Source organism: Papaver somniferum, unplaced genomic scaffold (genome assembly GCF_003573695.1).
Source record: "Papaver somniferum cultivar HN1 unplaced genomic scaffold, ASM357369v1 unplaced-scaffold_125, whole genome shotgun sequence".
In the NCBI taxonomy this organism is placed as follows: Eukaryota; Viridiplantae; Streptophyta; class Magnoliopsida; order Ranunculales; family Papaveraceae; genus Papaver; species Papaver somniferum.
Window position 1 is genome coordinate 7,458,813 of NW_020621603.1, and position 18,292 is coordinate 7,477,104.

Genomic DNA, 18,292 nt, shown 5'->3' on the forward strand with positions numbered 1-18,292 from the left:
GACGCGCCAATTATAGAGGAATGAGTGGAAAACTCTGAAGATCCAGCAGAAAACACTCCTCAGGGGGGTGGAACCCACAACGAAGACCAAATGGCGGCACAAATAGCAGCTTTGTTACTCCGTAACAAGAAAAACGAAGATGCAATGCACGAGATGGCCCAAGAGAACCAGAACCTCAAAGGTATGTTAGACATACAAGTCGAAGGTTCCCAAACTCACCCTCCACAACCAAGGCGTGAAAATGGGGCTATCTCAGGAAGAAGAAGGGTGGATCTCAACCCACCAAAGTCGAATCAGCCTAAGGGAGCAAGGAGAGCGCACCATGATACAGATGAAACAGATTCAACATACAAGCCCTCTCAAACCTACTACGACGAAGCATTTTACAAAGATGCTCACAATGTGAACATGGTCATGAAGCAAATGGAAAAAATGCGGAAGGAGATCCAAGGCCTAAAAACTGGCCACGCAGGCACAAGACTAGAAGAAGTACTACAGGAGGAAACCACGTCACCACTATCCTTTCGCATTTTGAGGAAAACCATCCCTCCGAAATGCCCGGTACCTACGTTCCAAGCATACACCGGTACCTCAGATCCCGCAACCCACTTACGGTATTACACTCGTGTCCTTTCCCATTGGGAAAGAAACGAGGTGGTACTTTGTAGGTACTTCCCAGCAAGCTTGACGGGATCATCACTGGCTTGGTATGACAACTTACCAGCAAACTCAATTGACTCCTTCGAGCAATTATGTATGGTATTTTTGGAGACATACATGTATAACAAATCAAGAAAGGCGGGGTTAGATAGACTATTTGCTTTAGATATCGGTCCCCGGGAGACACTGATGCAGTACACAGACAGGTGGCAAAAGACATGCCAAGCAATTGGAAAAGTCAATCCAAAAATTAGCATAAATTTCTATAAGTACGGACTTGATAGACCTCAGCCATCTTCGTGGAGCTTCACAACAGAGCCCTCGATTCCGAAGGCGAGCTCAGGGTTTTCCAGGACCGTTACATCAGACTCGAAGAAATCCAGAAGGACAACCCCAGGGCACAAGCAAAGGAAACAATGGCTCCGCAACGAACTAACTCTATGGAACCAATTCTGGAGGTATCTAAGCGACAAAACGAAGCCGGGGGCAGAACCAATTCTCGAGACAAGCGATCCAAGCACGAAGATGGAAAACGAGGCAAAGGAAGAGAAGAATTTATGGATAAGGTCTACAAGAAGTTAAACACAACTTTATCTCACATCCTAAGCAAGGAGACAGCAAAGCCAGGCTTTCCTTACCCTAATACTAGGGGAAAGCAGCCAGAAAAGACAAAGGAGTCTAAGGAGTACTGTGCGTACCACCAATACTACGGACATACTACTGATACATGCTACCACCTGCGCAACGTGATCCAAAGATTCATCGACGAAGGAAATTCATGGAGTACGTACAACTGCAGCCAGCGGAGACTGAGGAGATCCCAAAGAAAAGGGTAGAACTACCTCAGGATGGAAAATACATCAACATGATCACCTTCTCCAGCGGAGGTCAAGAGAAATGCTCGAAGATATCCTCGAGTTAGCTCGAAACAGAAAGAAGATTGAATCCCATGAAGTGTTCAAGCTAAGTGGACCACCCACTAGCACTTGGGAGGACTGGATGGCCACGCCATTAACCTTTTCAACAAAGGACGTCAACCAGGAGGTTGAAATGCACAACGATCCACTAGTGATCACTCTTCCAATACATGGATGGAACGTTACGAAGGTCCTTGTGGATGGGGGCAGTTCGTTAAATGTGATTTTACGAACCCTACCTACGCATGGGTTTGACATCAGAACAAATGGATTCTTCCACTTGCACAATATATGGTTTTAATGGAGCAGTCTCAAGACCGAAGGGAGAAATCGTCTTGCAGGTACACGCAGGACCCTTAGTAACCAGTACACGCTTCTGTGTGGTGGACGCACCTTCGCCCTACAACGTAATCATGGGAGACTATGGGTCCATCGACTGCGAGGAACAACTTCGACGTATCACCAGTACCTACGCTTTCCTACACCTATGGGTGAAATGGAAATCAAAGGACCAGCAAGACGCAAGGCTATGCAATCTAGCGGAAATCAGACTCAACGAAGAAAGAACTGCTACTCAACAACATGAAAGAAGAGACGTAAGGCAAATACCAAGGAAGTACAGGACGCAGCCTCCTCAGTACCCAAAGCCGTCTCAGACCCGGAGACAAGCACCTCCGCCACTCCAGGCGCAGATGTCTCCGCCAAATGACAATTACAGAAAAGCACTCCTCAAATCTGCTCACCGGTAGAACCAACAAAGAAAATCAACATCGGGACGGAGGCAGAACCAAAGATGCTCAACATCGGAACTTTGCTTGATGAAGAAGAGGAGATGCAACTACAAAGGCTACTAAAAGAATACACAGATGTCTTCGCATGGTCAATGGAAGACATGCCGGGAATCGATCCGAATTTGGTCTCACACCACCTTCGGCTCAGACCGGAGATACCACCGTTCAAACAACGCATACGTAAAGTGGCAGACATCTACCACGAAGGGGTGGAAAAAGAGTTGCAAAAGTTACTTGCAGCTGGATTCATACGAGAAGTCAAATATCCCACTTGGATATCAAACATGGTCATTGTTCCTAAGAAGAACGGAGGTGTACGCATTTGCATCGACTTTAGCAATCTCAACAAGGCGTGCCCCAAGGACAGCTACCCACTGCCAAATATTGACCAGCTGGTCAATGCAACCGAAGGCCACCAAAGGCTATCCTTCATGGATGGATACTCAGGCTATAACCAAATAGCCCTTGCGGAAGAAGATCAGGAGCATACTGCGTTCTTTACCCCACGAGTGTATTGCTATACAAGGATGCCTTTTGGACTAAAAAACGCGGGGGAACATACCAACGATTAGTAGACAAAATCTTCAAGCCATGGATAGGAAAATACTGGAGGTCTACGTAGACGACATGCTCGTCAAGAGCAAAGAAGCAAAAAACCATCTCTCGGACCTAAGGGAGATATTTGAAGCCATGAGGAGCTACCACATGAAGGTGAACCCGGACAAATGTACGTTCGGAGTTACCTCAGGAAAATTCTTGGGTTACTTGGTCACCAAGCGAGGAATCGAAGTAGACCCTGAAAGGGTCAGAGCAATAATGGAGATGCCATCTCCGCAAACCCTAAAAGGAGTGCAAAAGCTAAATGGAATTTTAGCTTCCATGGGAAGATTCATATCAAGATCATCAGATAAATGCAAAGCATTTTTTGACACACTAAGGAAAGGAAGCAGGTTCACATGGACCGAAGAGTGCGAACAAGCTTTTCGCAAGATCAAAGAGTACTTAGTATCAGTACCCATCTTGCAGAAACCGGAGCCAGGCGAAATACTCACACTATACCTAGCAGCAACAAGCTACGCTGTGAGCGCAGTGTTGGTACGAGACCAAGGGCAAGGAGAAAAGCCTATACTACATCAGCAAGACACTCAGTGCAGCGGAGCGTAACTACACCAAGGTGGAACAACTCATATATGCCTTAGTAGTGGCAACACAAAAGCTAAGAATATTTCGATGCACACACCATCCGAGTTTTCACGAAGGCTCAAATAAGTCAAATCCTCGACAGCACGAGAAGATTGGAAGAGTGGCAAAATGGAATGCCATGATCAAACAATTTCACATAATCTTCGAAACCAGGAAAGCGGAGAAATCACAAATCTTAGCAGACTTCTTGGCAGACCTACCTCTGAATGACGAAGCTGAGATAGACGACATCCCAGGAATGGAGGAAGACAAGCCGGAACCAGAGGATCTCTTGGAACCACGGAACTCACGAAGGTGGGAGATATTCGTAGATGGCTCCTCCAACGGAGAAGGCGCAGGTATAGGGATCGTGATAACAACCCCTACTGGAGACCGACTCATCTATGCATTCAGGTTAGAATTCGAACAATACACTAACAACATCACGGAGTATGAGGCAGTCATACACGGCCTACGCTTAGCACAGAGCTGGGCTTATCAGATGTTTGTTGACTAGTGATTCGCAATTGGTCATTAGACAAATAGAGCTCAAATACCAAACTCTGGATCCGATACTATCTTCGTATCTAAAGCTAGCACAGGAGCATGCGTCAAAGATCAACAAGGTCACATTCAGACATGTCTGCCGAAAAGATAACAGACACGCAGATGCCTTGGCATTTATATCATGCTGAGAGACAGAAACACTACCTCAGTCCAAATTGGGAGAATTTATGAACCTTCGATAGAAGGACTAACCTCCGACACTGAAGAAACCTTAGCCGTCCAAACAAGGGCCATGAGGGAAGCAGAAAAAGAAAAAGAAGATGAAGCGATGGAGAGCCAGATAACGAAGATGGTGAGTCTGATAAAGATCAACCCACGTCAGATGAAAGCAACGAAGACGAAGCTGAGGACGATTGGAGAATCCCAATTCACCAGTACCTTGATAAAGGTACCTTACCCGCAGACGTCAAAGAAGCTCGAAAACTCGAATCAAAGGCAGCAATGTACAACCTACGAGACGGACTGTATAGAAGGTCATTTCTTGGACCTTTGATGCGATGTCTCTCACAAACCGAAGGTAAAAGGATACTGCATGATATACACAGAGAAGCTGGCAATCATAGCGGAAGAAGGTCTTTGGCAATCAAAGCCAAAATGCAAGGATACTATTGGCTAAGCATGGACGAAGATGCGAAGAATGTAGCAAGGCGTTGTGAAAGATGCCAACGCTATGCTAGGAAGATTAAAGCGCCAGCGACGGAGCTTAACTCGGTCATCAGCCCGTGGCCATTCGCCAAATGGGGAGTTGACATTGTTGGACCCTTGATAGAGGGGACATCAAAAAGAAGATACCTTATCGTAGCTACGGATTATTTCACCAAATGGGTGGAAGCAAGGGCTTTGGCAAGGATTAGGGACACAGATGTCTTTAAATTCTTGTTCGAGCAAATCATCTGCAGGTTCGGGATACCAGCCGCCATAGTCTCTGACAATGGCAAACAGTTGGAAGGAAAGAACATAGACATGCTCTTCAACACCTTCAATATTCAGAAAAACAAGTCTACTCTATATCCTAAGAGCAATGGACAAGCGGAGGCCACTAATAAGACGATAGCAATGAACTTAAAAAAGAAGCTGGGGGCATACAAGAAAAGATGGTGCGAGCAGCTGCACAATGTCCTTTGGGCCTACCGTACTAGAAGGGCAGCCACGGGAGAAACTCCGTTCTTACTAACCTACGGAGCCGAAGCAGTCATCCCAACGGAGATAATACTGCCAACAACGAAGACAGAGGCATGGGAAAAGAATCTGACAACAGATCTTATGCTGGAAAAGCTTGATGACCTTGAAGAAAGGCGGGAAGGCTCTGCAAAGGATGGTAAACTACCAACGAAGGCTGGCTCGTGAATACAACAAACGGGTAATTCCTAGAAACTTTGTGGTCGAAGAATACGTACTACGTCAAATACCACCATATCAAAGGAAGAAAGAGTGGGGGAAGCTAGCTCCGACATGGGACGGACCCTACATTATACACGATATTGCGGGAAAGGGTTCATACTACTTAAGAAATCTCAAAGGGGAAGTATTGCAACACCCTTGGAATGCAATGTACCTAAAGAAGTATTACCCGTAAGAGAATGGTTATCACTCAGGAGAAGAAGGGAAGGGGCAATAGCCCGCCATGTTCTATCCCTGATCAAAGGTATTACAAACCAAATTAATCAATGAAAGAAACTTTTTGCTAAGAAAGAGTGCATGTTGATTAAATACAAATTGGGTTAGAAAAGACACCCTCCGTCAGAATTGACGATGAGGCAAGGCACGACATAACTGCGCATATGTCAATCTCGGATCCTAAGGGAAATGAATCCCACTGAAAGGCAAATAATAAGCAATATATCCCACAAAGAGAGATACCTTGTCGAAGTAAAGCAGCAATCGCGCTGAACGCGTAGGGTTACAGGAAAATTATTACCCACGTAGGAGCCCTCGCCACCACGGTACCTTCTGGCCAAAGGATACTTGGGTAGGATGATGAATGTTCCACCAAAGGTTAAAAACACCTTAGCACCTTGTGATGACTCGAATGTGCAAACAATTAGACATAATACGTCTATAATATATAATAAAGGTACTAAAATAAGTACTACCAAAATAAAACTAACACATCTCAAAGTTGCAGATGACGAAGGTTCAGAAAATAACGAAGCATTGTTTCAAGGAAAGGAGACAACAAAGGCCCCTCAGCTGGGGGCACAATACATCAAAGGAGTTCGGTTGAAAACAAGGTCAGCATAGCACAATCAAGGGTAAGGAAGGCGAGGGAAGACAACACCCTCAGCTTGGAGCTCAGCCTCCGCAAAAGCATTGTTAATATAGTCAATGGCAGAACGCTTGAACTGCGCCTCCATTTGGGAAGCTTGCGCCGCTAGGTCCGAAGCCGATTTCTGACGAAGCTCCCTAATCTGAGCGCTAAGCTGATCATTAGCTTGCTGAAGCGCCTCAGCTTTAAACTTAGCAGCACACATCAAACTGGCGAGATATCTCCAGCTGAGATATCTGGCCCTCAAGGCGGTTAATCTTGGCGTTAGCACCCACCAACTGCTCTTGGAGGCCTGCAGACACAAAGGGTATCAAAACAAGAACAAGGAGCTAAAGATACAAAGGATGCTACGGAAAAAATAATTGTCCTAAGCTACCTTCGGCATGACTAAGGGACTCTTCTAAACTATGTTGAGCCTCAGCAAGGTCTACCTCAGCCGCATCAAGGTCTTCCACAAGGGTATCCCTCTCCGTCTGAATATCATCAACATTTATCCGGAGCGAAGCATTCTCAGAGGATAAAACTTGGTACACATTCTCTAACTCTTCAAACCTTTTTACTAAGGATGCATGAGACATGGAATAAGGCACGGAGCTGGCATCAATAAGTTTTTTCTTAAGAGAACAGACCTCAGAAGTTAAAACATTACGCTCTGCAGTAACCTTATCTAAAGAAGCACAAGCAGCTTCAAAATCGGCATGATATTTCTTGCGAATAATTTCTTGGGCAGAGAGACGTTTCTCGACTAAGGAAATATCCTCCTTTTGTTTTAAAATGAGACTCTCCTTCCAGCAAAGGGCTCCGTCACACTCCTCACGAAGCGAAGCCATCTGCTTCACTAAGTCTGCATAATGAGCGGACTCAAGGGAAAGCTGGTCCTCATAAAGAACAGTTACGTTCATTAGCCTATCAGACTTCTTTTGATAACACCAAACATCGGAGGTTAACTTGGCCAGTTGATCTCGAATACATCTAAGTTCACTAGAGCTGCCGGCTGGCAGACGAAGGTTGTCTTAGGACTATGCAACCATAAAGTAAAGGAAAAAACTAAGGAGAAGAAGAAACAAACCTATGTCTTTAGAAGACTCGGCAGCTAAGACAACATCAGCAGATTTGCGACCATCCTCGGCAACCTTAGAAGCATTATTATCTCTCTCAAGAGCCAATAAACAAGCTTCCAGAGATCTCTGGGTTTTCCTCAGATCATCCTCCAACGAAGATATCTTAGCAGCAGAAGTAGCATCACTCGACGAAGGTTGCTAAGCAATGGCAAGAGCATACTCTTGACGAGCACATTACAGCAGGGCCCTCAAATGAGTGCATTTAGCCCTATAAACCTTGAATAAAGTATAACCAACATCGATCTGCTTGCAAAGCTGCAAACAAAGGATTATAAGGACGGACGAAGGATCAGATTAAGAAGAAAAACGATAAGATAAGAATCACTTACTGAGAACGCTGAGATACGGGGGAGAAAGTTAGCGTAGGTATCCATGAAAGCCTCCATATCTTGGATGCTACCCTACGGATCTCACCAAAGCTCTGAATGGAGCAGAGACAATCAGGGTCAAAGAACAAATCTTTGGCAGCACGATACTGGGAAGATAACACGTCCAGCTGTGAAGCTATCTTGAAAGAACTACCAAGATGATGATGACCAACTCCAACAGAAAAGGGACCCTTGGAATCCCGCAGGATGGGCTCAATAATAGCGTCATCGGAACTACCCAATCTCAAGCTCTCCGGCAACCTACCTTGGCTAGATTCAGCGACAACTCCCCCGTTTGTTTGAACACGAACAAAGGGCACGACTGTTGAACCCTCACCACGACGAAGATATGGTGATCGCTGTCGTATGCGTCAAAAATAATTCACTTTCTTACTTAATAAAATATAAATGAAGTATAAGATAAGAAAGAGTTCGGTCACACAGAGAGGCTTTTGTTGTTATCAAATTTTCAGATTCTTAAGTAACCAAATGGGGGGATTTTTGTTTTATCTAAATAAACAAAGCAATAAAATAAATTGAAAGCAATAAAATAACTTGAATAATCAATAGAAGAAGATATTGGTCACGGGATAGTATCATTCACAAACATGTATTTTCATCAATGACTAGAATTGATATGTTAATCTCTCATTTACTAAAAGTCCTAGGATATCTTGATCGCAAGAGTATCCCGTTTATTTCCCGATTTTATCACAAACAACATTAAAAGATGCTATTGTGAAATCTACCTAGAAAGCAACCTATAGTGTAAAAGCACAATTAAGTTTAACTCCCTAAGAGCAATAAGTTCTATGAAATAAGACTAATCAATGAAAACAAAATGTGTAAAAGCACTAATTCGTTTTAAGAAAGGTTATGATTCATATGCAATTAAAAAGACGTATCACTACAAGTAATAATGGCACTATGCTACTTAGAATCAGGGATACACCTCCACTGCCAAACCAATCTCTTTCTTTGTTGCTCAAACATGAACTCCAGCTGTTCCATCACAAATACCAGCTGTAACCTACATTTCATACCAACTGCAACAATACAACACTTTCTCCATGCAACGGTAACAGCAACAACAACAACCGAATCTCCACCTTCACCATCTCAGTATCACCATTTCCAATCCACTCTTGCATCATTCAACCGTTCACAGTTCACAAATTACCAGCATCTCAGGTCCTTGTTCTTGACAGAACTAATGGCAACAATTAACACCACCAGCTCCAGTTCCGGATCTTCTTTAACAGAACCCTTGTACTCTTCATTAAAGCATCACAACTCATTCTTGCCATCACTAGCTTATTCTTCCAGATACATCGCTACCACCATAGCTCTACTTCCACATCCATACTCGGAACCACCTGACTCAGCTACCACTTGCAACTGCAACAACACCAAGTCCATCCAGCAGTACCAACGACTTAGCCTGCAATCCCCATGGCACATTCAAGCTCCAACTGCTTCACTTCATCATCTTTCAGTCACCGCCATCAGCAGCTGCTCATGCTTAACAAGACCACTGCAACACATACTCATTTCAATTCCTTGCTGCAACCCAGCTCAAGCTTAGTTAGCGCATCTCAATTCATTTACAAACCACATTCATTCCTATTCCACCTGCAATAAGCTAGTACAATCATCTCCTCAACCTCGACAACAACACCAAGATAATTTCGCCATTCCTTGTACCACCTTGAGTCAGTTCACACACTGCAACCTCAGCTCAATGCTCTTCTTTGTGACTGCAGCTGCAACTCTATTCCATTAGGATGACCTGAAATCACTGCCATCACCTATATTTCATTCAGACCATCAGCTTACAGCTTCTGGCCAACACTTTAATCACTGAATCCCAAACAAATCTAAGGCAGTAACTTCCATTTCCTACACACTGCCATCACAACATCATCTGTAGTTTATATTGAATAAGAACTGAACCTGACAATCAACAACACCAGATTCAGCCTCAGTTCAAATCCTAAGCATTCATCCCCATCAATTCCATCATCTCAGCTTTAGTCCCATTGCATCGTGTTGTTCCCCTGCACTAACATTCCTCCTGCAAGACCAACTCCATCTTCTTTCGAATCCAGCACCATAAGCTTCAGCAATCCTCATCAGTGCATGAACATAACTCAGAGAAACAACTCCCAACTCCAGTTGCAATACCCATTTCCTAGACTGTGAACCCTTGGTAGCAGCATCTCCATTTCAGCTTCAATTCCACCATGTCAGGTTCTATCACACCATTCTTGACACAACTGAACCCTAAATTCCATCACCAACATCATTACTTACATCTCAAATTCATCTTCACCGTTCAGTTCAACATCAAACCCTAAAACTCCATTGACGGATGCAGTTCACAATCGAACTCAAAATCAAACACAACCCATCTTCTTAAATCAGATTCACAGCATGACACATAGAAACCCATCACCAATTCCTTCTTATCTGCTTGATTTCAAAATCTCACAGATCCCCTTTTATTCTTGTTCTTCATATCAACACCGCCGGAATCAAAACCCTTTAACAACAAATCCACCCTCTTCTCGATCTGATTCTGAGCAACAGATCCTCATCCTTCTTAAACTCTCGATCTCTCCCTTCTTCTGAATTTGTGTAATCTTTCAGACAACAGCCATTTTTCTCAGAAATTTAGGTTGCTGTAATGAGACGGGCTTTTCTCGATGCCTAGGATAATAAAATTAATCCATCCACCCTACACCTTTAGATAAGGGTTATCTGAATGATTCTAGGCATTCACCGTACAGATAAGGGACACCCACTGAAGCAACAACCCCTTAGTGATTTTAGTTCAATTGTCAGTCCTGCCAGACTGACAATTCAGTTAACAAACTCCGCAACTCTGATATGCTTCAAATGCTCGCAGCTTCTTCATACGATGTCAGAATGATCTCATGCTTCCGCCACTTGATTCGTCTTTTCATCATCTTCAAGATGATGAGAAGAAATCCTGGATTTGAGATAGTTCCACTTCCTTTTGCTCCAATGACTCCATTGCACCTAATATCTCAAAACTAAACATAAGAGATGCAATTCACAAGGATAATACCAAAGAAAGCACAAATACTAGATATGAAATTAGGTGTTTTACAACACCTATCAGATGGCATGGTGGAAGAGCTAGGAACAGAAAGAGGAGCTTGAGAGCCGCCCAAATCCATGTCACCGGCAGAAGGAAGATTACCCAGTCCGGTACAATCTAGTGACGAAGGTGGGGGTCCAACAACTTTACTAGCGGGGGCAGTAGAAACATACTGAGCACTCCCTAGTGAAGCAGGGAAAACATTGAATGAGAAGCTTGCTAGTGAAATCACAACCTTCTTCTTCTGCTGAGAATCTGAGCTACCAGCCCTCACTGTGGGGGTAACAACCTTAGTAAACGAACCACTTGATTGAAGGGAGGTAGCAGGAGACGAAGGGAGACTCTTAGAAGCCACAACAACAGCAGGAATAACGGGAAAAGCTTTGCTAGGAGCAGAAAACGAAGGCATCTTCAAGGATAACGTAGGTGCAGGGGATTGAACGCTAACATGCTCTACTAGCTGAGCACCAATACCAACAAGAAGGTTCTCACCCTCAACTGAAACATCTCGGACGGGGCTAGGGTTATCTTTGGAAAAATCCTCTTCAATATCAGGTATCCTCGATATCATCCATGTCTTCGTCACCGGGTCCCTCACCAGCAGCCTTGGGATCATCATCCAAAGCATCAAGATCAATCACGGTCTTCAACTTACCCTTCCTCTGGGAAGACTGTAAAGAAACACATGCGTCAGCTAAGAATCGGGGGCAAGGTACTAAGGAACTTACAAGCACAAAGGTATGATAATGATCCTTACCTCCGCATGCGTTTCAACCAAATCCTTTCTCTTCCCCGTCCTTGTGTCCACAGAATTACCAGCAGAGCCTGGAGCAGTCCCAGCAGAAGAAGTAGGGGAAGACCGCAAAAGAATACCATCAGAAAAAAGATATCAAAGAAGATAAAGATATCTAAGCATACGAAGATATTAACAACAAAGGTACCTCGTGAGAAGTAGCAGGATCAAAAATCCAAGACTGATACCCATCATACTTCTCAGGCAAAGAACAAGATGAACGAGGGACTGAGGGGTCCGCAGTGGTGAAACCATAAGCCCAAGTACCAACCACACGAATAGGAGTACGATCCCAACGATCATCGTGATAAGGACGAATGCGGTTATACTTTGGCAAAGGCAGCCTAGCAGAATAAGGGATGGTAGTCAAATCAGTCTTATCAATCTCCTCCAGCAAGCGAAGGCTATTACACTCCCTAATCTGCCTAGAAGTAACATGAATACGACGAGGACCAATCCAAGGAAGAAGGTTTCTTTTTTGAATAACATCAGCATACGTAGCATTGAAGTTGGCAGGGGTATAGTCATCATGCTTAGATCTCCCTTCAGCAAAGGGGTCATAAGACTTCAGAGTAGTCTTTCCCTTGCTACGATACCAGCTTTCGCGAAGGGAACACCAGTAATTACCAGTATAATGGTAAATTCCTCGGACCTGGGTCTTGTTTGTGGGGTCATCCTTGGTGGAAAAGACGTCACAATAGAAAGGATCATTTCTACTATACATACGAAGAAGCACACCTGCGGCCAATTGGCCAACGCTAATCAAAAGATTATTTTCATCATAAGGGAAATCCCGAATGTGAGACTCAGTGATAACATCAGGGCCATTGACGAAGAAAATCTCGAATTTATGAAGGGGAAAAGACTTGGTAATGTCATCAATAGAAAAATGAGCAAAGCTGTCCTTGTCACGTAGTTGGAGCCTCTGAAGCTCATAGTGAGGAGGAGGTGGAATATCCTCGATAAAAAATGCCTCCTCAGCGACCGTAGCCACCTCAGTACCAGCAGGCACCTCAGAATCCTCAGGAGGAGGAGATGGCATAGCATCAGGATGATCAATTCGCGGAGGAGGATCAGTCGACGAAGATATCTTTGGACCCTTACGCGTAGGTTTGTTTGGAAGCCTCATGATGCCTAACACCAGCAGGAAGAACATCTCCATCAACAATGGCAGAAGAAGATTGCAATTCATTCAATAGTGAATTGGGGGCAAAAAACCGACGAACTTTGGGCATGGGTTTCACTTAACCAACCAAAGGGGACAGTCTAAACATATCATGGGGGAAAATCAAAAACCTTCGATCACATGATCAAAGTTGCAGGCGAAGAACTATCATACCGAAACCATCATCAAAAATCAAAATGGAACAAAACCCAAGTTCCCATACAGCATAAACAAGCAAAATAAAGCAGGAATTCTCACATGCAAGCATAATAAGCAACATCAATAAATCTCCTAGTCCGAAAACGATACAACAGGGGCAAGCATGGAGAAAATCAAGACCAAATACGGGTATCACTTACTTGTATGATCGACACAGTGGAGCCAAAGCACGCGGAGAATCGAAGGAAAAAGGGGAGCAGTTAGCAGCAAAAGAGTATCTCAATAAAAGGGATAGAGAGCTACAGTTCGAAGAAGAAGAGGAAAGGGAGTTAATAAAATTCCCTTCTCTTTGTTCCCCTCTTATAGGCGGTTGAAAAATCCAAAAAATTTGGATGTCCAGAAATTCAAGGGGAAGTTATTGCATGAAAGGACATGTAGGGACCACCCAATCGATACGTGCAAAATGGGCGGTGTAACGGAAGTTTTCTTCCACTTCTACCAAACGGTAGAAGATGAAAGAAAAGGAGAAAAATGTGAATACCAATATTCTGTGGAGCACGTGTCACGATCTTAGTGGCCGCATATATACCTAACTGTGTAGCCTTCGTTAAACAGAGAAGCCTGAGTAACAAGGGATACCTCCGCAGATCTACTTTATCTCATCCCAAGAAAGAAGGCGCGAACGGTCAAGATAAGGAAGGAAAAATCCTAGTCTATATAGAGTCAGCTGGCGAGGGGACAGAGGTAGATGACGCATCCAATCAGCATAAATGCTCAAATCTCTTATCTACACGCATGAATCTAGGCACGTGGAGAGAGAAAGCGTGGCAGAACCCGATTGGCGGAAGCTGGCGGTGAACGAAGGTACAACCTGTACTAAGGTTGGGTAGTTCCCGAAGGAATGTGGACCAGATGAGGTGGCGAAATATAAATGGAGAAAGTATGCGGTGGACGAAGGTACCATTGGTACGAAAGGTATATCAGCAGATGATGGATCCAGAGGCAGCAAAGATATACCTGGAGCAAGAGGGGCTATGACTATCAAGCTTCACCAACAAACTAAAGGCATTCAATATCGAGGAGATAAGATCTAGTCTTAAGATTATACCTCTTTAATGTTTAGAACTTAAGTATTTACTTCCACTTGAGTTCTCTCTATTACTTTGGGAAGCATTTAAGATATTTGTAACCACCACAACTTAATACAAAAACAAGCACTCATTACCCGTGGATGTAGACAAATGTCGAACCACGTAAATCTCTTGTGTCTCATGATAACTTAGAAGCTTTTACATTATACTTGTGTTCTTCATTGTTATTGTAATCTTAGATATCATTTATTACTTGGCAATATCGGTTCAACGGAGGTATCAATACTATTTAGTATCAGATCCTCAGAGCTGTATACATTACGAAGACTACGGGAAAACGAGTAGTCACAGGGGAGAAATGATTAATGCTTTCTACAGAAAATATTTCTTCGTCTCAGAGAAAATCACCCTCTCTGATCTAGGAAGGATGTTTCAAAGGAGCGATGAACATCTTAATGATTATATGAAAAGGTTCAGAGTTCAAGCTCTGGACTGTCATGATCCAAATGTCACAGAAAAACAACTCGTGGACTTGTGCATCAATGGAATGATCCCGATCTACAGAGCTTTATTGGAAAATCTCAGGTTCCAGACTTTCTCAGAACTTCATGAAGCGGCAAAGAGATCTGCAACTACTGCACCTGCTTTACTGGAAAGAGCAAAGTCTGCAAGATCGAGGAACCTCAAAACAGCCGACACCTAGTCAACAATCAGTACAATCTCCAGCCTTCAAAAAACGTTGTTGCTGAAAGGAATGAAAGGAAAGCCGAGACACAACATCGAAGCGCTTCTCCAACATCCCAGGATCCTCAAAAGGCGCAAAGAAAATATAACCAATCCTGAAAAAATGCACAAACCTCGACCCGACATCAACGAACAGGGAAATGATCATACAGACTCAAACTTCCCTCTTCTCATGAAGGATTGATCGAGTTACTGGGTTCAAGATGGTGTAATCAAATTTTCGTTCATCAGGAGAGATCCAACTGAAGAAGAAATGGAGAATCCCAGATATTGTCGCCTTCATGGGTTCTTCAATCATCCAACAAGTGACTGTAATATTTTGAAGCGCATCTTCAAAGAGAAGGTCGATCCAGTATAGCTTCAACTAGGGACTGAAGGAGCGCACAAAGATCCTCTCTCAATCAGAACTTCAATCTCTCCGAGCAATCATTCAACGAAGCAGTTCAATCCTTGGTCGAACATATACATGAATTTCTCTATCTATCTAAAGCACAAAGGAAAGACATGTACACGGCACTGAATCACAGCGTGTCAAACGTCTTTCCATCTCGAAAATAATCCATAAACCTTCAGCCAGAGATGCACGACTGGGGACTGCTTACCACATTCCATTTCAGAGGAAATGAATTTGGAAGAATGATCGATACTGACACCGCCATCAACGTCATTCCACTGAAAACCCCTAGAGCCGCAGGAATCACTCGACAAGAATCTATTCGTGATCCCATCTCAATCAGAGACCTTAAATGAACGCTCGAAAATACTTATGGCTACATCACTCTCAAAGTGAACAAAAATTCAACCTGGAGATAAACCAAGTTTCAGGAAGATCCAGGATATGACATGTTCTTCAGATGAGTGTGGATCCACGCTGAAAATAGGGGTACTGACAAAGCTCCTTTGGTTGCACATCTCTCCAACAAAGAAAGTTATGATCCAGAAGATTTGTCGGACATTCCATCATCAAAGCACTTGGGGAATTTTGAACTTTGACGAGGTTAACGCAAGAACCTGCAAAAGATGCATAAACATTCATCAATAGGTTCCATACTCAGGCAAGTGTCATTCCTTCCATGTCTATGTCATTTATTTCCTCACATGCTATCCTAGCATGGGGACTTAATATGCTGGCAACTCTGTTATTGCAAGACGAATGGTAGCTTTACCGCATTAGTATTTTACCAAGTGGTTGAATTTGACATTTCTACGAATCGAACACTGAGACATTCATTACTGAGATGTTGTCCAAGCCTGGCAAAGAACACTTTGGACGTAGCCTTGCAGGAGTGTTCATATGTGCCACAAAATCAGAAAAGCTATGATGTCTGCACAAGTGTTGAATCCCATTACTGCAACGAAAGGAGTGCTGAATCAACAGATGATATTCAGGGCCGAGATGATCAAACCTAATATCTCAAGGGATATGACGCTTCAACGCTCAAGCATCTAAGAAGCCTTCAAATTGTACTCCCAATCAAAGAGTACACCTTCTATAATGGCGCCTCTAGCTTCAGCACAAATATCTCGACGATGACACACTGATTCAACACCAGTACGATCAAAGTGTAACTGAATTATCCCATGATAAGACTTCTGAAGCAGATACAACATCATTCATCCATGGATGGCACAAACTCCTTCAACATACACCGGGGACTTGATCTTATTGGAGAAATCAATTCTATTTCAATAAATGTTATCCACATAACAAGTTATTGCAACCTGATGTGGTTCCATGAAACTTCATCAACGGGTTTCTCTACATCACAAGACCATGCACGAATGGGGAACTTCCTCTCTTCACCGATCACATTCAGGATGGAAACTGTCGCTGCTATCTACCGCAACAACATCGATTCCCTGACAAGGCACTTCACAGTAAAGGCTCACTGGATGAGGGAGTAAAGACTATGTCTATAATCATGGATCTATCCTTTTCGGTCTCTGGAGCAACTCCGACCATAGTATCGGCATCAACAAGCATTTATGGAGAAAATTCTATCGTGATCCAGCATCAACGACGGTCTCAGGCAGCTTCATCAACTATCCGTTCTCTGAAGTGTTACTCGATGGATCAGACTTATCAAAGCACTAATGATTCATATCAAGGTGTGTAGACATGAAATGTGTTCACATGAAAGTCTTTCTGAAGCTTGCACAACAGGCGAGCACAATCTCAAGTCTTCTACAAGATGTTCTCATCGCCTCTACAAATGAGATACAACATACTTCAGCCCTACGGGAAAACGAGTAGTCACAGTTTGGCGCACTTTTGTTATCTTCTACAACATACCAAAAGGGCGCATCAATCGGACATACAAACTGATAGATATGGCCTTTTACCGTTAGGTCTATGAAATCTGAAAAATTTGTACAAATTACAAATATGCACGCTTCGTTGGCTGACCTGTACAACTCCAAATTGAGTGATTCTTTTCTCATGTGATAACTCAGTCTCTTAACTTAAAAAGTTTGGGTCAAGCATCGAATTCCGACGTCGTATGAGGTCCCTACAGCTTCCAGAGCAAACAACATGCAAGCAGCAATTCCTAGACGGGAATCATAACTTCCACAGTCGATCGGTGTCCACCAGGTCTTTCCACTAAGTACTTTATCAACGTACCTCCAATTTCGACCACCTAAGTATTTACATCAATTTTTATACGTGGTTCCTCTATCCAAGTCTTGCCAAAAGAAGAGAAAACGAAAAGGAGAGATTTAACAAAATACTGGGACTGACGGTCCACTGATCATGACTATCAGTTTCACAGTCCAAGACCCGTGGCACCAGATTCTCATGTGCTAATCATTCATCATAAAAGGAATTCCACCACCGGGACATGAAACCATGGTCATTACACCACCCCCTCATGAGATCAACCTTAGTCATGGTCCCGTGACAGGGTTTCAGAAGTGATGTTTCTACGACTGACAAAAACAAGATGGCTGCAAGCACCATGCTCATGTATCAATCAAGGGGTCCTAATATCCAATGTATCAATGACATTGGAATCCTTCACCAACCGTTCAAGACACAGGTGAATGGTCCAAAGACACAACAAGAGTGTTTTACAACAAGCTCGTCTGAGATGATTTTACACTGTCGCGCACAAAGAAGCGATCTGGGAGGTGTTGGTGAAGAATATAGGTATGGGTCATATACCATTCTCTTCGTATGGATGTCCTATACAACATATCCAAAATTCACATCAATTGGAGAAACCAGAAAAGAGATGTGTCCAAAACATTGGACTACATGCCAGCTTAAAATTTTCTGGAAATCTCCTGGAAGTTTACTGTTTCGCCTATTTAGGCCCCTAAACATGCTCAAAACTCGAAAATAA

General features: G+C 43.4%; 1 long non-coding RNA gene across 1 annotated transcript; it reads right to left on the minus strand.

Moving 5' to 3' along the window:
- Nucleotides 1-6,604: 6,604 nt before the first annotated feature.
- On the minus strand, nucleotides 6,605-8,184 carry LOC113331247. The gene is made up of 3 exons (XR_003350847.1): nucleotides 7,834-8,184; nucleotides 7,453-7,759; nucleotides 6,605-6,675 (listed from the first exon to the last, which is right to left on the minus strand). It is a non-coding gene; the product is annotated as an uncharacterized LOC113331247 (long non-coding RNA).
- Nucleotides 8,185-18,292: the final 10,108 nt, after the last annotated feature.